The sequence below is a fragment of the Drosophila persimilis genome, unplaced genomic scaffold (genome assembly GCF_003286085.1).
Source record: "Drosophila persimilis strain 14011-0111.01,24,50 unplaced genomic scaffold, DperRS2 tig00000572-arrow-pilon, whole genome shotgun sequence".
Lineage (NCBI taxonomy): Eukaryota > Metazoa > Arthropoda > Insecta > Diptera > Drosophilidae > Drosophila > Drosophila persimilis.
In genome coordinates this window covers 354,599-375,539 of record NW_020825321.1, presented here as the reverse complement: position 1 = coordinate 375,539, position 20,941 = coordinate 354,599, and the positions used below count along the sequence as shown (strand labels likewise).

General features: G+C 43.5%; 1 pseudogene; it reads right to left on the bottom strand.

Annotated features, from left to right (window-relative positions):
* Nucleotides 1–310: 310 nt before the first annotated feature.
* Nucleotides 311–2,207, bottom strand: LOC113566124 (annotated as a pseudogene).
* Nucleotides 2,208–20,941: the final 18,734 nt, after the last annotated feature.

Here is a 20,941-nt window from a genome sequence, read left to right as displayed (position 1 = left end):
TTCTGTGTTGTAATCTGCCAACTACTAGGGTCAACGAGTAACAAAGGTCCAAAAGGGTTGCAGATGTAATAAACAAATTACTTAAGCTTTTTTTTCTTCGGAAATACCAGAGATAATATACATACTTAAGTATTTTTAACATTATACATACTATCTAATTTTAAGCCCTTGCCGAAGAGAAAAATTCCGTAAGCTTTATTTAATAGTTTATTTTATTTATCTAGATTGTTAAATTACATTTTTAGTTTAATTTTTGTTCAGAAAGGCATCCCAAAATAAAGTTCCCCGGATCTGGGCCCACTTGCAACCTCTATAAAAACCTGGGTGGTCCAGACTTGAATGGCCCAGGATTTGGAGGGTGTGATGTGGGCGATAACTGTCCATTACGCATCATATCAATTGGCGAGCTAGAGCGCTGCACGAAGCGGTGATAGTTGCTTTGTGGCAGAGCGTGCTAAAATGAATGGAAAATTTTTATTTTAGGATAAATACCGAGGAAATACTAACGTGTATACTTCACAGGGTCAGTGCACTTAGAACGTTTCCAACTACGCGAGGGTTTGGACCATCCCCGAAATCTAATTGTAAACTTTCTGGCATGTCGTTATTGCGGCCGACGCTACGCCCGCTAGTATTTCCAGTACTATTCGACAAATGAAGCTGACCTAACGATGCGGTGGCCATTCTCCGCCGTTCTCAACAAACATATCCAAGCCTAAGCTATTTCCATGTGGAAATCGAAAGTCCCCTTCAGTTATTAATGCCGGCAGTTCATTTCGTGGACGCGCTGACGCTGAAATACGTGCTTGCTAAAATACTGGCTACACCAAAAAGACCATTTGATTGGTGACGCGGAAAAGTGAGATTTCGGCTATATTAGGGGTGTACTCCATCGGTGCCACAGATTTATGATGCTGACGATCCCATTGACGAGGACGATAAAAAAGAAGATCCAACGGTTGTGTTTCGCGGAACTGAGCCAGTAGCCGCTGGTGATGGCGGTGGGCTTTGATCTTCATCTTCAAGCAAATTGTCTTCGCTTTGAGTAGTGGACGCAACTCCACACGGATTTTCTTTGTGAACATCATCACTTTTCTGGCTGATACTTCATCAGGGAGGATAAACTCTCTCACGACCCGAAGCCGAATTTGTCGTTCAATTTCATGTTTTGATGAAAGTGGCAGTAGCAATGCATGCTGGCACATAGGTGACTGGCGAAGTTTATTTTCGCGTTTACGCATTGCCAATAAATTTTGGTTATCCGGTGCTGGTATAACAGCCGACCCTACCCACATTTCAATATTTTCATGAATAGCACCACGATTAACAACACTAAAAAGTCCATTATTAGCCGCTGCATTCATGTGGGACACCATATTCAAGGTATCAGGAATATCTGGCGGGTGTCGCGACCTTCGCATACGCATTAGTTCCACCTGGTGGTGAGATGATGATAATCGATCCTTCAACAAAGAGTCCCTGATTACTACCACTACATATCATATGTGAAGGTGGAGTGCTGACAAGATCTCTACGAATTGCTTGGCAGAGCATCTCACTATGAGGCGGTAAAACATGGTCTATGCGCACTAAAGGCAATAATTCTGCGATGATGTCTCGCAACTCTACATCACTCAAATCACAAAAAGTTTGGTTCACGATCTTCCATGCGGCTAATGAGCTCCTGTTCTCCACATTTACGAACAGCCCGCAGAATCTCTAGCTTAGGAGCTGGTTAAAAAATTACTCTGCAGAACATGTAACAGTTGCGTTTTATCTATTTGGTGCAGGACAGGTGAGGTGCTAATAACGGTAAATTCTTCTCGTAGGTACTGACATGCTTGTCTAAACACCCACGCGGAGCCATAGAGTTGGCAACCCCACTTTAAAATTGTTGGTAAAGTATCAAGGGACAGCTACTCGAGTATTAAATCCTCACAGCCTTGCGCCAAAATATCAATCTCTAAAAACCGACCAATCTGGTAAAGCTCCATAGCTTCCTCTAGTGTCGTTGGACGCACTCTTCCTGTGTTGGTTAAGGCATGCAGTTCCCCTAGTGATCCTGCCGACGTACACGATCCAAAACCGCATAAAATCAATCAATAATGTCCAGGTTAACGGTATAATATTTCGTCTCATACAATTCGCGTGGTCACGTGAAAGGAACGTTCAACGCACTCATCAATGTTGCGCGTTCGACGCGCAATTAAATTACAAAACGAGGGGCAACGTTGTGAGTTGCTGCGGAGACCGTATCTCTACATTTATACCCGATACTTAGTCAGTATGGCTCTCCCCCGGCAGACGCCGCTTCTATTGAACGACACGACAAAGAGTGCGTGCGAGCGAGACAGAAAATCAGTCTGAGCGTGACGTCAGGCGCTGCGTAGCCCCTGCAAATTGATTTGTTCCTTTTGGCTATACAAATTATCCGGATCTGATCCAGATTCAGCAATCTGATAGATATGGATGAGATCATCATTTTCTATGATTGTTTTTAGTTTTCTCGAATCTTCAATATTGTGGATGCCACAGATTTTCCTCTTTTGTGGGGGCGGAAGGGGGTGGGGCGAGATATACGTTTAATAGTGAGTTCTAACAGGAGTGTGGATACCAAATTTGGTTACTCTAGCGTTAATAGTCTCTGAGATTTGTGAATATCCCCAGATTTTCATCCTTTGCGGGGGCGGAAGAGGGTGTGGCGAAATTTTGAAACAAACTCGTCTCGGTCCGATATCTTGGGAGTGTGGATACCAAATTTGGTTGCTCTAGCTTTTATAGTCTCTGAGATCTTGATTGATCCCTTGATTTTAGATAAGTGTCACTTGACGTCTTTATTTATCAAGAATGCACATAAAGAAACATTGCACGGTGGAATTAATCTGATGCGAAACTATATCCATCGAAAGTTTTGGATATTTGGGCTAAGAAATTGCTTAAAGAAAAAACTTAAAGAGTGTGTCACTTGTGCTAGGTATCGACAGAATACTGCAGAACAAATTATGGGAAATCTGCCGAAACACAGAGCTACAATGTCGCACCCGTTTACAAGTACAGGTGTAGACTTCGCCGGGCCTTACCATATCCGATGCTCTAAAAACCGGGGGCAGACAAAGGCTATTCATTTGGAAGTAGTCAGCGATCTTACTTCAGATGCATTTCTAGCTGCACTTAGAAGATTTTTTTTCAAGAAGAGGAAACTGTGCAAAAAAAATTTTCCGATAATGGAACCAACTTTGTGGGAGCTTCGCGCAAATTAGACGAGGAATACCAAAAAGCCAAAGACAACATAAAATCGGTTCCAATATTAGAAAGAGAACAGATCGAGTGGCATTTTCTTCCCGCGACAGGACCTCACTTCGGAGGTATTTGGGAAGCTGGGGATAAAATCAGTGATATATCACTTATTGATCTTAATCGGGGACAATAATTTAACCTATGAGGAAATGGCAACTCTATTATGTCAAATTGAAGAGGTACTAAATTCACGCCCTTTGTATACAGCTACAAATGATATTGACGAACTGGATATATTAACACCAGGTCATTTGATTATTGGAAGGCCAATATTTGGCCCGATTGAGACAATTTCAGAGGAAAAAATCGGGATTCTGGATAGATGGAGATTAATTCAGAAAATGAAAAGAGAATTTTGGATCAAATGGAAATAATATTATTTGCACACACTGCAACAAAGAACAAGAATTGGTCAAAGTAGATTTGAGCTCCAGGTATTTAGTATATAACTTCGAAATTGATTTCTATCATTCGCTGAATGAAGCTACCTTGAACAAATGCCGAAAATGGAAAACGAATAGAAGAGTATGCGAAAGTAGTTGGCCTTGGAGCAATCCCAATGATAATGCTTGTGAGATAGCTCCTTTCAAAGCAAGAGGTAATTCAAATTGCGTTTATAGGAAGATAGCAGAGACAAGGTCATTTTGGGTCGAATTAGAAAGGCGGCTTAGTTGGCTCTTCAAAGTTCCAGTACTAATTCAATGTAGTAGCTCAAATCAAGAACTAATTGATCTTCTGCAAGAAGGAATTTTAACAATAATACATGGTTGTACTGTGCAAACCGATGATAAAATACTAGTACCTCATCACAGTATCTAAACATAAAACTACGAGCCAATTTCAACCTATTATACAAGTAATATAAGTAAAATACCAAAAATTGTTTGGAATCCATTAACAGTACCATTAATTAACCATACAGAAGAAATGGATAAGTTAAGAAACGAATTAAAATTTTTAAAAGAAGGTCATCATGATTTAAAAGGACTTAAGTTTCATCATGTATCTGGACATGCGGCCTTAATTATCGAAACCATAATAATAATTATAATAATATTAATAATCTATGCCATAAGAAGAATTAAAGTAGCACGAATACTGCAAACGATAGCACTTCCCTACCCACTGCAATTGACTGTAAATGATTATCTGTACTTGTAATTATAGCAATAAAGAAAATGTAGACAAAGGTTCACAAGAATCAAAATACAAAACAAGAATGTTCAAAACATGAACATATTATCGTCAATACAATGCCAGTTTCGGCCCCTTGCAGAATGTTTAAACATAAATATATTATTATACACATTCACTCATGTAACAAAACCGATCTCTTAAGAAATCACATAAAGTAGACAAGTTATGACTGCACGGATGTAAACAGAGTTCTGTAACCCATTAATACGACAACAAAACACAAGTGGAGAAAATACTTAACAAATGCGGTCCTAAAATAAAGCTAGTGTAAGCATTTACTTAAATAGACACCCTCAGTAAAGTGTATCCTCTGCGAAGGTCTAACGATAATTATAGACTACCAAATTGTACCTCCTACCTCATTGTCAAATCACATATATGGCTCTGATTTTAAGAATACAATTTAGTTTGAATTTACAACTTAACTGATTTTGCATAGATATAGTCATCCTCTGCGATTCAACGTTTTCTGTTTTCTCGTATCTTTAAAAATGTGGATGCCACAGATTTTCGCCCTTTGTGAGGGCGGAAGTGGGCGGGGCAATACTTTGAAATATACTTGTAACAGTGACATATCACAGAAGTCTGGATATAAAATGTCGATACTCTAGCTCTTATAGTCTTTGAGCACTAGGCGCTAATAGGGACGGACAGACAGACAGGGCTCAGTGTACGTGTAAGCGAAAAAGTAGAAATCTCTGGCGTGCTGCATCCGCAGCTTCATGGCTTTGCCCACCCCTATCTCGGCTTGGCCATGCTGATCGAGCGCCGCTCCCCTTCTGCGCTACGAAACGGTGTCGGCGCCGTCTTCCGCCCGCTTTGGATCTGACTGGCTTGAAACCTGCATTCATGAATATACATATGTATATAACTTCAGCTGGCACTTCCAGACTATATGGTCCCATACATTTATTTTGTTTGTCTTTCTCAGTCTATTGGTGGAACTTGATAGAACGAAAAAACCTCGGCCTACCGCAGGGGAGTGATCTCACACTCCCAATTCGAGCCAGACGCTGAAAGATACACTACTTCAGTACCTCCCTTTCACTAGAGAGATATCTTTCTATATAAAATCTAAAACATCTGAAATATATGACCATATGACCAAGAGGTATCTTGAGTCTAGTTACTTTATATATTTCGACAGATTAAACGGGTAAAGCATTCGACGACTTCAGTTTATGGTGGGTTGGATCTGGCAAGGAAGGTCAATTTATTGTGTGTTGTAATCTTCCAACTACTAGGGTCAACGAGTAACAAAGGTGCAAAAGGGTTGCAGATGTAATAAACAAATTACTTAAACTTTTTTTTTCTTCGCAAATACCAGAGATAATATACATACTTAAGTATTTTTAACATTATACATACTATCTAATTTTAAGCCCTTGCCGAAAAGAAAAATTCCGTAAGCTTTATTTAATAGTTTATTTTATTTATTTAGATTGTTAAAATACATTTTTATACCCGATACTCAAAATGAGTATTGGGGTATATTAGATTTGTGGTAAAAGTAGATGTGTGTAACGTCCAGAAGGAATCGTTTCCGACCCCATAAAGTATATATATTCTTGATCAGCATCAATAGCCGAGTCGATTGAGCCATGTCTGTCTGTCCGTCTGTCCGTCCGTCCGTCTGTCCGTCTGCCCGTCTGTCCGTCCCTATTAGCGCCTAGTGCTCAAAGACTATAAGAGCTAGAGCAACGATGTTTTGGATCCAAAATTCTGTGATATGTCACTGCTACAAAAATATTTCAAAACTTTGCCCCGCCCACTTCCGCCCCCACAAAGGGCGAAAGTCTGTGGCATCCACAATTTTAAAGATACGATAAAACCAGCGTTGTTTTTGGAAGATTCCATGTGATTAGTATATTGGGTTCAATAAAGTTTATTTGAAAGTTTTGAAAAGTTTTGGAATATGGACTTTTAGTGGGAGTTTGCATTAAAATTCCTTTTATACAATTGTCATTGGTTTTCAATCTAGTTTCTTTAACAAATACTTCTTCATTTTTTATGTAGTACTTGTCGTATGTCATATCTGTTAACATGTTATTTAATTCGTCTGGATACGGAACGATTTTATAGATTGGTACTTTTGTAATGTCTTTGGGAATGTTGGAAATTATTAGAATTTCGTTGGTATCGGATTTTAGCCAGGAGGTTTTTATATTTAGTATTTTCTCAGAATTTATTTGTTCCAGGTAGTCTTGTTTTAATAATTTTGGATTAAATATACCGAGCCTACTTAATTGCATACCTAGTTCTATATCTTCGATATATTCTGTGAAATGTTGTAGATTGAATATCAAAATTTCTATTTGTTGATTCCTGTCATTTTCTTCATTTAGTTTGTTTATAACGTTTATTCCGCTATTAACTGCATCTATTACCAAATTTAGTTCATTCGTTTGAATGCTATGGCTGGCTAAATTTTCTATTTTTTGTTCCAAATCGACTTTATCTTCCTGATCTAGTGTTCCAAAGAGATATTTGTAGGCTGTTCCTACTATATTGATTAGGCCTCTTTTATTTCATTTGGTTATTTTTAGCCCGTTCATTTCTCTTTGCCATTTGTCTACTAGATATTTTATTTGGATTATGTCCTGGAATTTAGTGGCTTGCAACAAATTTTGGTATAGTTCTTCGGTTTTAGTTACATTAACAGTTAGATAATGGTATTCGTAATTGATAGGTATGTTAATCGATCCAGTTTTGAATATCATATATCCGTTTTGGGATTTTATAGGATTTATTTCTATGTTTTAGCCCTGTGCCATTACGATGGTAATTATGAGGAAGATGAGGATTTTAATTGTGTTGAAGTTCGCCGATTCCATTAACGTCCTCGGTTTCTCTGGAATTATTATATTTGCTTGTATTAGATTTCTTATTTTTCTTGAATTTTGATTTATAATGAGTTATTTTCCTACCCCTATTCTTTTCTTCATAATGTTTTTCGTCTACCTGTCTAATTTCGCCCGTCCTTTTGAAAGGATTTGTTACCTTAGACTTAACTAGAGGTGATAGTTTATAGCGGGTATCTACTTCATACTCTATGCGGTTTTTATTTAATTGAGTGATTTTATTCACTTTATTTAGTTGGCTGTCATAATCAGGTGAGCCTGCATAAATGAATATATCAGCTGGTGTCCTATTTGTGGTATTATGTTTGGTTTTATGATTATAAGTATAAAGAATTAATTCAAACTTCGTGAATCTATCTTCTGGGTTATCCTCGCTAGATATTATTCTTAATTTTTCATTTAATGTTTTATGAAATCTTTCTACGTCAGATATTCCATTTTTGCTGGAAGAGATCTCTGTTGAGACAACGAGCTTTTTCGCTGACTATGATTGTTCAATAATTTCACAAATTATTAATTTCCGAAAACGTTATAAATTTTATTATAGGTATTTTGTGTGTTGAGGGTGGCCGAAGATGCCAGAGCCTTTTACAATAGTATTAGAGTGACACACTTGGATGAGGCAAGCGAGCCGATCTCGAGCCAAAGTAATAGATTGGGGACAAAAAGGGTCTGTTCTCCAACTATATCAAGCGGTAACTGCTAGAGCAGGCGCAGCTGCTGACGGCTTAGCGACGGCATAGGAAAGAAAAGATAACAAGAGCGAGCATAGATAAGAATAGATGATTAAATGAGAGCATGTTGCTGAGCGAGCATAGATAAAGCTACGCTTACGTTACGTTAGTTTAGTATAATGACCAAAATAGAAAAGAAAGTGAATTGATAGGCAATAAAACAATGGTATAAAATTTACACTCGGGCTTCGCCCGAACATACTCCCCCCGTGGAAGGATCCATGCCTTTCACCTCATCTCGTAGAGGCAATAGACATAGTTTTGCAAGTGCTCTTCGGCTAACACCTGTAGCCATCCTGATCAAGGCGACTCGAGATACGCCATCAGCTCCTGGGATGAGCTCGAGGATTCTCGCTAGAGGCCACTTCAGAGGAGGGAAGTTCTCGTCCTTAACAAGAACGACATCATTGACGTGAAGCTCAGGATTCCGGGTGCGCCACTTCGTTCTTTCTTGAAGACTGGTTAAATACGATTGGCGCCAGCGAGACCAAAAGATTTGCTGAAGCTGTGTGACCTTCTGCCAACGGTCCAAGCGATCGACGTTTAAATGAACCAAGTCAGGCTCCAAGAAGGTTGTGATAGGGGCGCCAACTAGAAAATGGCTGGGCGTGAGTACATCGAGATCTGCAGGGTTCTCTGAAAGAGGAAACAATGGCCTTGAATTAATGATTGCACAGATATTGCACGCGAGAGTGCGCAGCTCATCAAATCCAAGAAGCGAGGATCCGAGGGCACGTCGAAGATGATGCTTAGCAAGCTTGACTGACGCCTCCCACAATCCTCCAAAATGTGGCGATCTAGGAGGAATGAAACGCCAATCGATGCAATCGTTGAGAACAGCTTGATGCACGGCTTCTTGATGACTGTCGCTTAGGAATAGCGACTTAAGTTCCGCCAGTTCGTTCCGCGCTCCAACAAAATTTGTGGCATTATCTGACCAAATACGAATCGGTCTTCCACGGGTGCAAATGAAACGGCGAAGAGCAGAGAGGAACGCAGATGTTGTAAGATCCTTCACAAGCTCGATGTGAACCGCCTTGGTGGAGAAGCATATAAAAATGCTCATGTAGCACTTTAGTGGGGGCCGGTTTCGAACTTCTGATTTATACAGGAACGGACCGCAATAGTCCACGCCGGTAACTAAAAATGCACGAGATTCGCTGACTCTGTCCACCGGAAGATCTACCATTATTTGCTCGAGAGTTCGAGGCTTCACTCTAAAGCATCTGAGACACTTTTGGATTACATGTGCTACGGTTTTTCGGCCACCGATTGGCCAGTACGTTTGACGAATGATGGCTAATAGCGACTGGGGTCCAGCGTGAAGGTGCTTTTCGTGTAAGTGCCGTATCAGAGCAGAAGTGATGGAATGATTCTTGGGCAATATTATGAGATGCCGTGCTTCAAAGTCCAAGGTAGAGTTTTTAAGACGCCCTCCAACTCGAAGCAAACCGCAATCATCTAAAAATGGCGAAAGAGAGGCGATCGAGCTTGAAGCCTTGATGTCCTTTCGCGTTTCCAGGGCTCTTATTTCAGTGGATAGACGAGATTGTTGAGTAAGACGAATAAGCAGTTCGGTTCCCAAACGCAAGTCCTCCACAGTTATTCCAGACTTTCGTCGATGAATGAATTTGCATACATACGCAAAAATTCGTTGCATTTTGGGGAAGGAATTTACAAACTTTGATTCTTCCACCAAATATCTTGACGCGCAGTTTGTAATTAGTATGGTTTTTCGTGCCTCCAAAACCGGCTCTGGAAGAGCAGGTGTACTTGGCCATTGATCCTTACTGGCTGTCAAGTATGTAGGTCCATACTTCCAAAGATGAGAATTGATGAGCTCAGCTGGTAATGATCCTCGAGAAAGCATATAGGCAGGGTTTAGATGTGAGTTCCTGAATAACAGAAAGTCTATTAGCGACAAATACATTGAAGTTGGATGGTTGATTCTTGATCCAAGCCAAAACGACTGTGGAGTCACACCAGCAATAATAAGAGCACTTGAAGTTCATCAAAGACACTTCATGTATAAGCTGAGCGAGTAGCGCTGCACCACATAATTCCAACTTGGGTATTGTGATAGTCTTCAGTGGCGCTACACGAGATCTGGAAGATAGAAGATTTGCCTTGACTCCATTGTCGCCTTGCGAAACAGCGTAGATGCAAGCTCCATAAGCACTCATGCTGGCATCACAAAATCCATGCATTTCAAGGTTGCTGCTTCGAAGGAAAGATAGGCGCGGGAAAGAAATTTGTTGCATAGAGTCAAACTGCTGAATAAAGTTGATCCAAGTTGTGCGTAAGGAGACTGGCAGACTTTCATCCCAATGAAGCTTTTCTTTCCACAGCTGCTGTAGAAATATTTTTGCTTTAGTAATAACTGGCCCTATAAGTCCGAGTGGATCATAAAATCGTGCAATAGTTGACAATACAACTCGCTTAGTTGGTTTCGAAGGGACTTGATTGGGACAGGATGAAAATAATAGCTCATCCGAAGTGGGATTCCATGCTAAACCTAGCGTCTTGGTTACATCGCTGCCATCAGTAAATTTAACAAATGTTTCCCTATCTTCATGGGGTGTTTGATCGAGTACATATGTATCGTTGGAACACCATTTTCTGATCTTGAAATTTCCTTTGGCTAATAGTCCTGACACCTGGCGAATTATTTCCAGCACCTCATTTGTAGTATCTCCCCCCGTTAGCAAATCATCCACGTAAAAGTCCCGCAGCACAACTTCAGAGCCAATTGGATATGACGAACTCTCGTCTGCCGCTAGTTGGTGCATAGAACGGACGGCCAGAAATGCTGCTGGTTTCGTTCCATAGGTCACGGTATCCAGCTTGAATGTCCTTAGCTCCTCGAGGGGTGAGTCACGCCACAGTATGCACTGCAGAAAACTATCTTGGGGCGAGACACGGACGCATCTATACATTTTACAAATGTCACCAGTCAATGCTATACGAAAGGTACGAAATCGAAGAAGAGTCGTAACTAACTTTGGCTGAATTGTTGGGCCTGACATCAATATATCGTTGAGGGAATATCCTGTAGATGTACAAGCGGATCCGTCGAAAACTACTCGGAGTTTTGTGGTGGTTTTGTCTTCTCTTAAGACGCAGTGATGAGGAAGAAAAAATTTGCATTGTTTAAGTGCGTCACTTTTGACAGGGGACATGTGATTCAAATCGACGTATTCCTTTATAAATGCGGCGTATTGGGCCTTGAGAAGCGGTTTGCGAACCAACTTGCGCTCTAGATTGAGAAATCTGCGATAGGCTTGTTGATAAGAATCTCCAAGAAGACTGTCACTCAGCTTTAAAGGCAATTGAACGCAATATTCGCCACTTGGAAGCCGACCGCAATGTTTTTTGAAATGTTCCTCGCAAGCAATTTCCTCCTTTGTTGCTTCTGTAGCGGGACCGTGGCAGTTTTCCACTTCCCAGAACCTTCGCACTAGCTCATCCAAACCAACGGTAGGCGTTTGACTCAATTCCGTCGAACTAGAGGCAGCTAGGAGCACTGAGCTGCGGGAGTACTGACCTCCACCTGTGACAACCCAGCCGAGACGGGTTTTTTGTATTATAGGAAGTCCCCTCTCCAATTTGATCTGTCCAACGCATAAAATGTCGTAAAATAAGCTGGCTCCAATAAGTACATCGATGCGCTGAGATTTGTTAAAGTGTGGGTCAGCAAGGCTGATATTGGATGGCATTTCCCATTTGGATACATCAAATGAAGAAGCAGGCTGGTTTCCTGTAATACGTGGAGCAACGAGAGCTGTGAGACTCGTGAAGTAATCGGAAGTCCTGGATTGAATGACCAAATTAACTGAACCTTCCGTGTGAAATGCAGAATCAGCGCCGATACCCGATACTGATACCGACCCTTTGGCTCGTTTCAGCTGAAGCCTCTGAGCAAAGCGAGAGGTTATTAAATTAATCTGAGAGCCTGAATCCAGAAGAGCCCGGCAAGGAAGAAGATCACCAACTCGACTCTTTATCATAATGACTGTCGTGGCTAGAAGCACTACGTCTGAGCTAAGATTCTGAGCAGGAGGCGAGCATGGTGATGAAGCGGCAACAAGAGAACTTGAAAGATTGGGGCCTGGGCATAAGTCTGTCTGAATAGGAGACGTAGTAGCGTTTGCAGGTTCCGTGTTAACTGACGTAGGCAGCGGATTGTTGATATGTAAAAGGGTATGATGCTTTTCACCGCATGTGCGACAAGAGCCTGAACTGCAGGAGGTATTCCGATGTCCCTTCTTCAAACAGTTGAAGCAAAATCTAAGCTTCCTTGCCTCTCTAAGACGCAAAGATGGCGAAAGGTTTCCAAAGCGAGTGCAGCTGTAAATGTTATGCCCTTTATTATCACAGAACACGCATTCCAATACGATTGTATTTGTAGCAACAAGACTGTGTTTTGAATGAGTGATTCGTTTATGTTTTCCAACCTGACTGCTATGGATTTGAATCAACATAGCTTGATCCATGGTCTCCATGGCTTGACATCTCCTCTCCAAAAAAGCCGAAAAATGGTCCCATGTTGGTATCACGTCGGGGTCACCAAATGTTGAGACAACGAGCTTTTTCGCTGACTATGATTGTTCAATAATTTCACAAATTATTAATTTCCGAAAACGTTATAAATTTTATTATAGGTATTTTGTGTGTTGAGGGTGGCCGAAGATGCCAGAGCCTTTTACAATAGTATTAGAGTGACACACTTGGATGAGGCAAGCGAGCCGATCTCGAGCCAAAGTAATAGATTGGGGACAAAAAGGGTCTGTTCTCCAACTATATCAAGCGGTAACTGCTAGAGCAGGCGCAGCTGCTGACGGCTTAGCGACGGCATAGGAAAGAAAAGATAACAAGAGCGAGCATAGATAAGAATAGATGATTAAATGAGAGCATGTTGCTGAGCGAGCATAGATAAAGCTACGCTTACGTTACGTTAGTTTAGTATAATGACCAAAATAGAAAAGAAAGTGAATTGATAGGCAATAAAACAATGGTATAAAATTTACACTCGGGCTTCGCCCGAACAATCTCTATTTTGACGTTTTCCGCATTCAGCCATGCTTGCAATGCTGTGCACATAAAAGCTGAATCTTTATCGGCTTTGATTTCAATTGGTTTGCCCATCTCGTTAAAAACTTTCATGATGGCTCTTTTTGCTTCTAACCAGTCACGACTTTTTACTTCTACAAGAGTGGCAAACTTCGAGTATACGTCAATACATGATAGGAACTGTTGGTTACCAACCATATAGAAATCCATGACGTATTTTTCTCTGATGTTCAGTATTTCCGGTGTAGTTTCGAATGCCAACTTCGTATTTCTATGCTCTGTTTTGGCAATATTACAAGTAGGACATTCGTTTATGATGTTTTGGATTAGTTTTGGATAATCCGGGTAATAGTATTTTCCCCTAAGCCAATTGACGGTTTTCTCTATCCCTGGATGGAGTAAGCCTTTATGATTCTTTAATATGGTTTCTTTAAATTCAGCGTAATTCTGAATATCTAGGAGTTTCGTGCTTGATTTAATAGCTTTGGTTATATTGTTAGAATTAATGATTTCTAAATAGGCTTTTTGGAATGGAGGAAAATCTATTTCGTTATGGAAATATAATGCGCTCTTTTTGGTGCATAGATATTCCTTTATTATATCCTTCGCTAAGGTGTTAGTCATTTCCTTATACGTGATCTTGATGATTAGCTTGTGAAAATAATGAATTGTTTCTACCTTATCTTCATTGCCTTTTATTAGCAATGTGATAGCAATGTGATTTAGATTGTCTTCCTGTGCGCTATGTACAGTTGCACCAACGCTATTGGAAGCTTCTCCAAGGAGATTTTCATTAATCTTTACCCTTGATAAGGTATCAGCTACATGATTTTCTTTGCCTGGTAGATATTTCATTTTAAAATCAAACTCATTCAGTTTTATTTTCCACCTTTGTAATTTCATATTTGGCTCCTTGAGGTTGTTCAACCAAATCAAGGGTTTATGATCGCTTTGTATCTCGAATGTTCTACCGAACAGGTATGAACGGAAATACTTGGTTGCCCATACGATCGCTAATAATTCCTTTTCGATGGCTGAATAGTTTATTTCATGTTCATTTAGGGTTCTGCTAGCGTAGCAGATCGGTTTGTGTTCTTGTGACAAAACCGCTCCCAATGCTATTGTTACGGCAGAAACCGCAGCGGCAGCTCTTAATATCACTGCGCCTAACAGCCCTGAATATCACTGCGCCTAACAGCCCTGAATATCACTGCGCTTAACAGCACAGACATTAACAGCGCTGAGCAAAGGGTTAATCAGGGCGAACGGCAGCTATAGGCAAGAAAAAAGGAAGAATAAAAGGAAAGGCAGCGGAAAAAGCACTGAAGCGGTACAAGTTTTTTAGCTCTAGCTCCGTAGTTTAACACCCGCCCGACATTGTAAATGAATAAATGAATGAAACAAATAAAACCGATTTGAAGAACAAAACCACGGGAGGCCTATTGAACACGGGAGGCTTATCAAACGTACGGCCCCAGATTTGGAGGCGTTGCCCGGCGCGGCAATATTCTAAAAAACTTTTCCTGCTCAACGGAGAGCAAGTCGAATAATTACGACCGACAGAAAGAAGATCGGCGTGCGACGCAGTCAGCTGCGTCACGAGGGATTCGACTTTGCAGGTGAGATATCCTCATACAGTTGGTCAGAAAGGCTAATCTCTTACATTCGAGCGACACGAGGTTCGTGTATAACCACAAATCAGGACTGTACAAAAAAGACACCGGAATAAAATGGACGGCGTCAAAGGTCAGCAGTCGGAATCTAGCGGTGAGACCCCGTGTGGATTAGGAGAAATAAATGTGCCGGAAAAGATGCTTGGTGCGTGTTCTGAGACTGAGGGAGGTGCAAGGGAAACTCATCGCGTTAGGGATACATATATAGATGTGATCTCGGCGGCAACAACGGCCACACCTAACGTGTCCACCACAGCCCCAACGAGCCATCAAGCACCAGAGCATACCAACCAAGGAGGAGGGGTGGATCAAGCCTTTTCACCAAGAACGAGCCTTTTAGATAGCTGGGAAACGTTCGCTCAGCAGAGAGCGGATGCATTAGGGAGGCCGACGTACGCCACGGCCTTCGAGGGAATGCGCTCCATCCCGACGCATTCCAGACTGCCTCAAGCAGGAGGCCTCATGAGCTCCACGGTAATCAACGGAGGCTGGGACAGAGCAGTTCCCAACTGGACCGGAGTCCACATGTCAGGACCCACGGAAGCAACGCGGATTGGAATGCCTACTGGGCTGAATCCGAACGAGACAATGCCAGTCGGCGCTATGTGGCATCCAATGGCCGCACCGGCGCTGGGTACCAACCTGCATGGGCAAAACCCCTTCATTCACGCCCCGACTGCACAGTATTACCCAAGTACGAGTCGAAATATTTCGGACCCGTACGCGTACGGGAGTAATCAAGCGGTCGCGCCAGCGGGGGCGGAGAGATGCTTGACAGCATCCCAGATAGCCGCAAGACAAGTCATCAACAAGGATCTACCATGCTTTTCTGGAAACCCCGAGGAATGGCCCATGTTCATAGTAAACTTCGAGCAATCTACAGAACGCTGCGGACTCAGCGATCAAGAGAATCTCATGAGGCTGCAAAAGTGCCTGAAAGGTGCCGCTTTGGAAGCAGTACGAGGAAAATTAATGATGCCCGCAACAGTTCGACTAGCCATCGAGACTCTTCGAATGCTATATGGCCGACCAGAGGCCATATATCACACCCTACAGACGAAGCTAAGAATGGAGCCGTCCGTGAAATCGAGCAGCATCAAAAGCCTAGTGCGCCTGGCGCTGTCGGTGCAAAATTATCGCGCTACTGTTGACGCAATAGGACTGTCCGCCTATCTGAACGACCCAATGTTACTTCGCGACCTTGTGGAGAAACTCCCATTCGACTTGAAACTGGATTGGGCCAGACAAAGCGCTGGACTTCCGAGGGTAAATATCGCTGTTTTCGACGATTGGCTATTCCGAGTCGCATCGTGCGCAAGAACCGTGATGCCAGTAGCACCCGAGAAAGAAGTCTGCACGAAGGAGAAGAACCCAAGAGTCCGGCTTATGGTGCACAATGATAGCAGCGCACAACCGCCCTGCCGTAGGTGCAATGGGGCCCACAAATTGGAGGACTGTAAGCAGTTCCTGGAGCTAGAAGGGCCAGGTAGATGGAACTTCGGCAGAGAAAATAAGCTATGCTGGAGGTGCCTTGGCAAACACTTTATAAGGCACTGTAAGTCAACAAGAGTATGTTCCGTCGACGGATGCTCGAGAAAGCACCATTTCCTCCTCCACAACAGTAACCAGCAAAGCTCTACGGTAGAGAATAGGCCGAAGGAAAGCACTACGGTACTGCACACGATGCAGAACGAAGCTGCGTTGTTTAGATACGTCCCCTTAACATTGTATGGACCGAACGGCCAAATGCAAGTGCTCGCACTGATAGACGAAGGATCCGCCTGTACCCTAATCGAGACTGAGATAACGGAAAAACTAGGTATCGATGGCCCCTCGGACGAGTTATGCCTACGCTGGACTGGAGACATCACGCAGAGAGAATCTCAATCCAAATGGATAAGCCTAGCGATCTCTCCAAGGGACAATGTGGCTCGCAGATTCATGCTTCAAAACGTGAGAACAGTAAAAAACCTGGATCTGCCGAAGCAGACGCTGGACGACTCAATCCTAAAATCCCATTCGCACCTGGAAAAGCTACCGATACTCAGCTACAAGGACGTGAGAGCGTCATTGATCATCGGATTGGACAACGTGAAACTTGGAGTGCCACTGACTGTCAAAGAACGCGAGAATTCCGAATTTATCGCCGCCAAGTCCAGGTTGGGGTGGTCTGTTTATGGCCGCAGAAAGGGCGACGGGCCAGCGAGTCCGCGGGTAATGCACGTATGCGAATGTAATAAACACCCACAGCTGGACACTCTTGTAAAAGAGAGTTTCTCATTAGACGCGGTTGGCATAAACATGGCGAAGAGCACACTCAGGTCCAAAGAGGACGAAAGAGCAAAAACAATACTGGAAAATTCCACGAGGTTTAGCAGCGAAATGAAGAGATGGGAGACAGGACTTCTCTGGCGGTACGACAACGTGGAACTTCCTTCTTCCAGAGAGATGGCAATGCGACGACTTCGGTGCCTAGAATCTCGTATGACACGCGATAAGGTGCTACGAGAGTTCGTAAACGAACAGATTAAGAGGTACGAAGACATCGGCTACGTCCGAAAACTCAAAAAAGATGAAATGGTCGAAGGCAAACGCTCCTGGTATCTGCCCGTATTCGTGACCAAGAACCCGAACAAAGGCAAACCAAGACTCGTATGGGATGCAGCAGCCAAAGTGGAAGGCATCGCTCTTAATTCAATACTTCTAAAGGGCCCCGACCAATTGCCATCGCTGGTAGGAGTAATATCGCGCTTTCGAGAGAAGTCTATTGGCATCTGCGGAGATATCAGAGAAATGTTTCACCAGGTTAGGATACGTTCGGAGGATCAAAGCTCACAGCAGTTTCTCTGGAGATATGGTGACACCAGTCGAGAACCGCATAGGTACGTAATGAGCGTAATGACCTTTGGTGCTTCTTGTTCCCCAGCAGCAGCGACCTACGTGAGAGATAGGAACGCAGAAAGGTTCATCGAGGAACAAAGAGAGGAAGTAGAGGCCATACTTCGCAACACCTTTGCAGATGACTGGCTCCAAAGCTGTGACTCAGAAGACGAAATGGTCCGTCTAGCGCTGGCAGTGAGGAACATACACAAAGAAGGAGGCTTTGAGATGAGAGGATGGATATCTAACTCGAGCACCGTGATGAGAGCGCTCTCAGGAGATGGAGATCATCAAGAACGACCCATCGAGATGACGGACTCGACAAGACGAGAACGAGTGCTTGGCATGTGGTGGCATCCAAGGAATGATTACTTCACCTTCGTCAATAAGTTTCCGAATGACATATACGACGAAACGAAAACTGTGACGAAGCGGTCAATTCTACGTACAGTCATGACCATCTTCGATCCCTTAGGACTATTGGGGTTCTATATTATACAGGCAAAGATAATACTGCAGGACGTGTGGAGGTCGGCCGTAGGCTGGGATGAACAGGTCGAAGAAAGCGAACGTCAACGTTGGACGATATGGGCACGGCAACTACAGAACATCGAAGAATTAAGGGTTCCACGATATCTCGGTCTAACGAAAGAAACATCTAATATCCAATTACACATCTTTACAGACGCGAGCATAAACGCCTTTGCAGCCGTCGCCTACATAAGGATCGAACAAAGAGGAGAAGTCAGATGCACACTACTCGCATCCAAGACAAGAGTGGCACCATTGAAACCAATCTCGATCCCTAGGATGGAGCTTATGGCAGCGATCCTCGGCCTACGACTAGCTAAACTCATAACACAGGAGCTCTCCGTCGAGGTCAAGCGACGTGTTTTTTGGACCGACTCCAAGAACGTGTTGTATTGGATATGTTCAGACGCCCTAAAGTACCATCAGTTCGTTGCGCTCCGAATTGGAGAGATCTTGGAAACCTCGGACATATCAGAATGGAAATGGGTTCCATCCGCTCTGAACGTAGCAGACGATGGACCGAAGTGGACCAAAGAGTCGAGTTTCCAACCGGAAGCGAGATGGTTCTCCGGTCCGCCGTTCCTATTTGACGAGGAAGAACACTGGCCAACTACACAGCTCGACTCGAGTAATCTGGAACGGATACACGTACACGAATGGACAGATACGCCGAAACCGCCATCAAAGCTGAGTAGCATAATCCCAAATGTATGTCGCTTTAGCAAATGGGAAAAGTTCACGGGAGCCCTGAGATGCGTGATGAGATTTCTGGACAAAATACGCAAAAGAGATTTCGCATCAGAGGAGGCAAATTTAGCCGCACGCTTTCGCAACATGGAAGATGTCAACATCGTTATATACCGGATGGTCCAAGAAGAGGCTTACTCTGAAGAAATGGCTCTTCAACGACAAGGAAGAATCGTAAGTAAGAAAAGTTCGATCTACAAATTATCGCCGTACCTCGATGAAACAGGCGTACTGAGAATACGCGGCCGCATAGATAAGTCGATCGGCATAACGAGGAACCTGAAACGGCCAGTAATTCTACCCGGAGGACATAACGTCACTAATCTTCTCATTGATTATTTCCATCGGAAGTTTCAGCATCAGCTTACTGAGATCGTCGTCAACGAGATGCGACAATTGTACCACATACCAGGACTGCGAGCAAGAGTTCGCGCCGTAGCGAAAACCTGCCAAAGATGTCGCAATAAAAGAGCGCTTCCAGAGGCACCGGAGATGGGAAGCCTACCACCAGAGAGGCTAGCAATCAACGAATTGCCATTCACAAACACAGGTATCGACTACTTCGGACCACTGGAGGTAAACGTAGGAAGACGACGCGAGAAACGATGGGGAGTACTATTCACGTGCCTCACCGTGCGAGCAGTACACATCGAGCTGGCAAACTCCCTGTCAACAGACGCCTTCATGCTAACATTGGAAATGTTCGTAGCCCGTCGAGGAGTCCCCAAGAGAATCGTGTCGGACAACGGAACGAACTTCCGAGGAGCCAGCCGCCTACTATGAGAAGAAATTGAAAGAATTCTACCGAACGACCTGGAAACCAAGTACCCGCAAATAGAATGGTCCTTCATACCCCCAGGAGCACCCCACATGGGAGGTGCGTGGGAAAGAATGATCAGATCGGTGAAATCCATACTAGCCGAAATATTAGAGGAGACGCACGTACAAGAACCAGTGCTGAGAACAGCACTAGCAAGGATAGAAAATATGCTAAATTCCCGACCCCTGACCTACGTGCCGTTGGAGTGTCCGGAAGCCGACGTACTTACACCGAATCACTTTCTGAGAGCAGAGACCAGCTCGATGGCAGCAAAGAGCGACAGCAGCGCAATAGGAGCTATGCTTGGTAAGAGTTTTCGCATTGCAGGGCAGATCGTGGACAGCTTTAGAAAACGATTGCTGAAGGAGTACCTACCGTGCCTGACGACACGAACCAAATGGCATGGACCCCCAACCAACCCTATCGAACTCGGAGACGTCGTGGTTCTAGCGGACGAAACAAGCCCCAAGGTGCAGTGGAGGAAAGGCGTCATCATGGACCTTCGAGTAGCCAAGGACGGGATCGCGGTAATCCGCACTGCATCTGGACTGCTAACTCGGCCAATAGTTAAACTGGCCAAGTTAGACGTGAGGACAACGAACCCACTAATGGATCAAGGTGTAACCAGAAGTTTGGCAAACATCACGACAAGCGACGAAGTTTGCGAAGGGGGGAATGTTACGGCAGAAACCGCAGCGGCAGCTCTAAATATCACTGCGCCTAACAGTCCTGAATATCACTGCGCCTAACAGCCCTGAATATCACTGCGCTTAACAGCACAGACATTAACAGCGCTGAGCAAAGGGTTAATCAGGGCGAACGGCAGCTATAGGCAAGAAAAAAGGAAGAATAAAAGGAAAGGCAGCGGAAAAAGCACTGAAGCGGTACAAGTTTTTTGGCTCTAGCTCCCGTAGTTTAACACCCGCCCGACATTGTAAATGAATAAATGAATGAAACAAATAAAACCGATTTGAAGAACAAAACCACGGGAGGCCTATTGAACACGGGAGGCTTATCAAACGTACGGCCCCAGATTTGGAGGCGTTGCCCGGCGCGGCAATAGCTATGTTACTAGCGTCGGTTGTTACCGTGAACATTTTGTCAAAGTCTGGGAACGCAAGGATAGGGTCT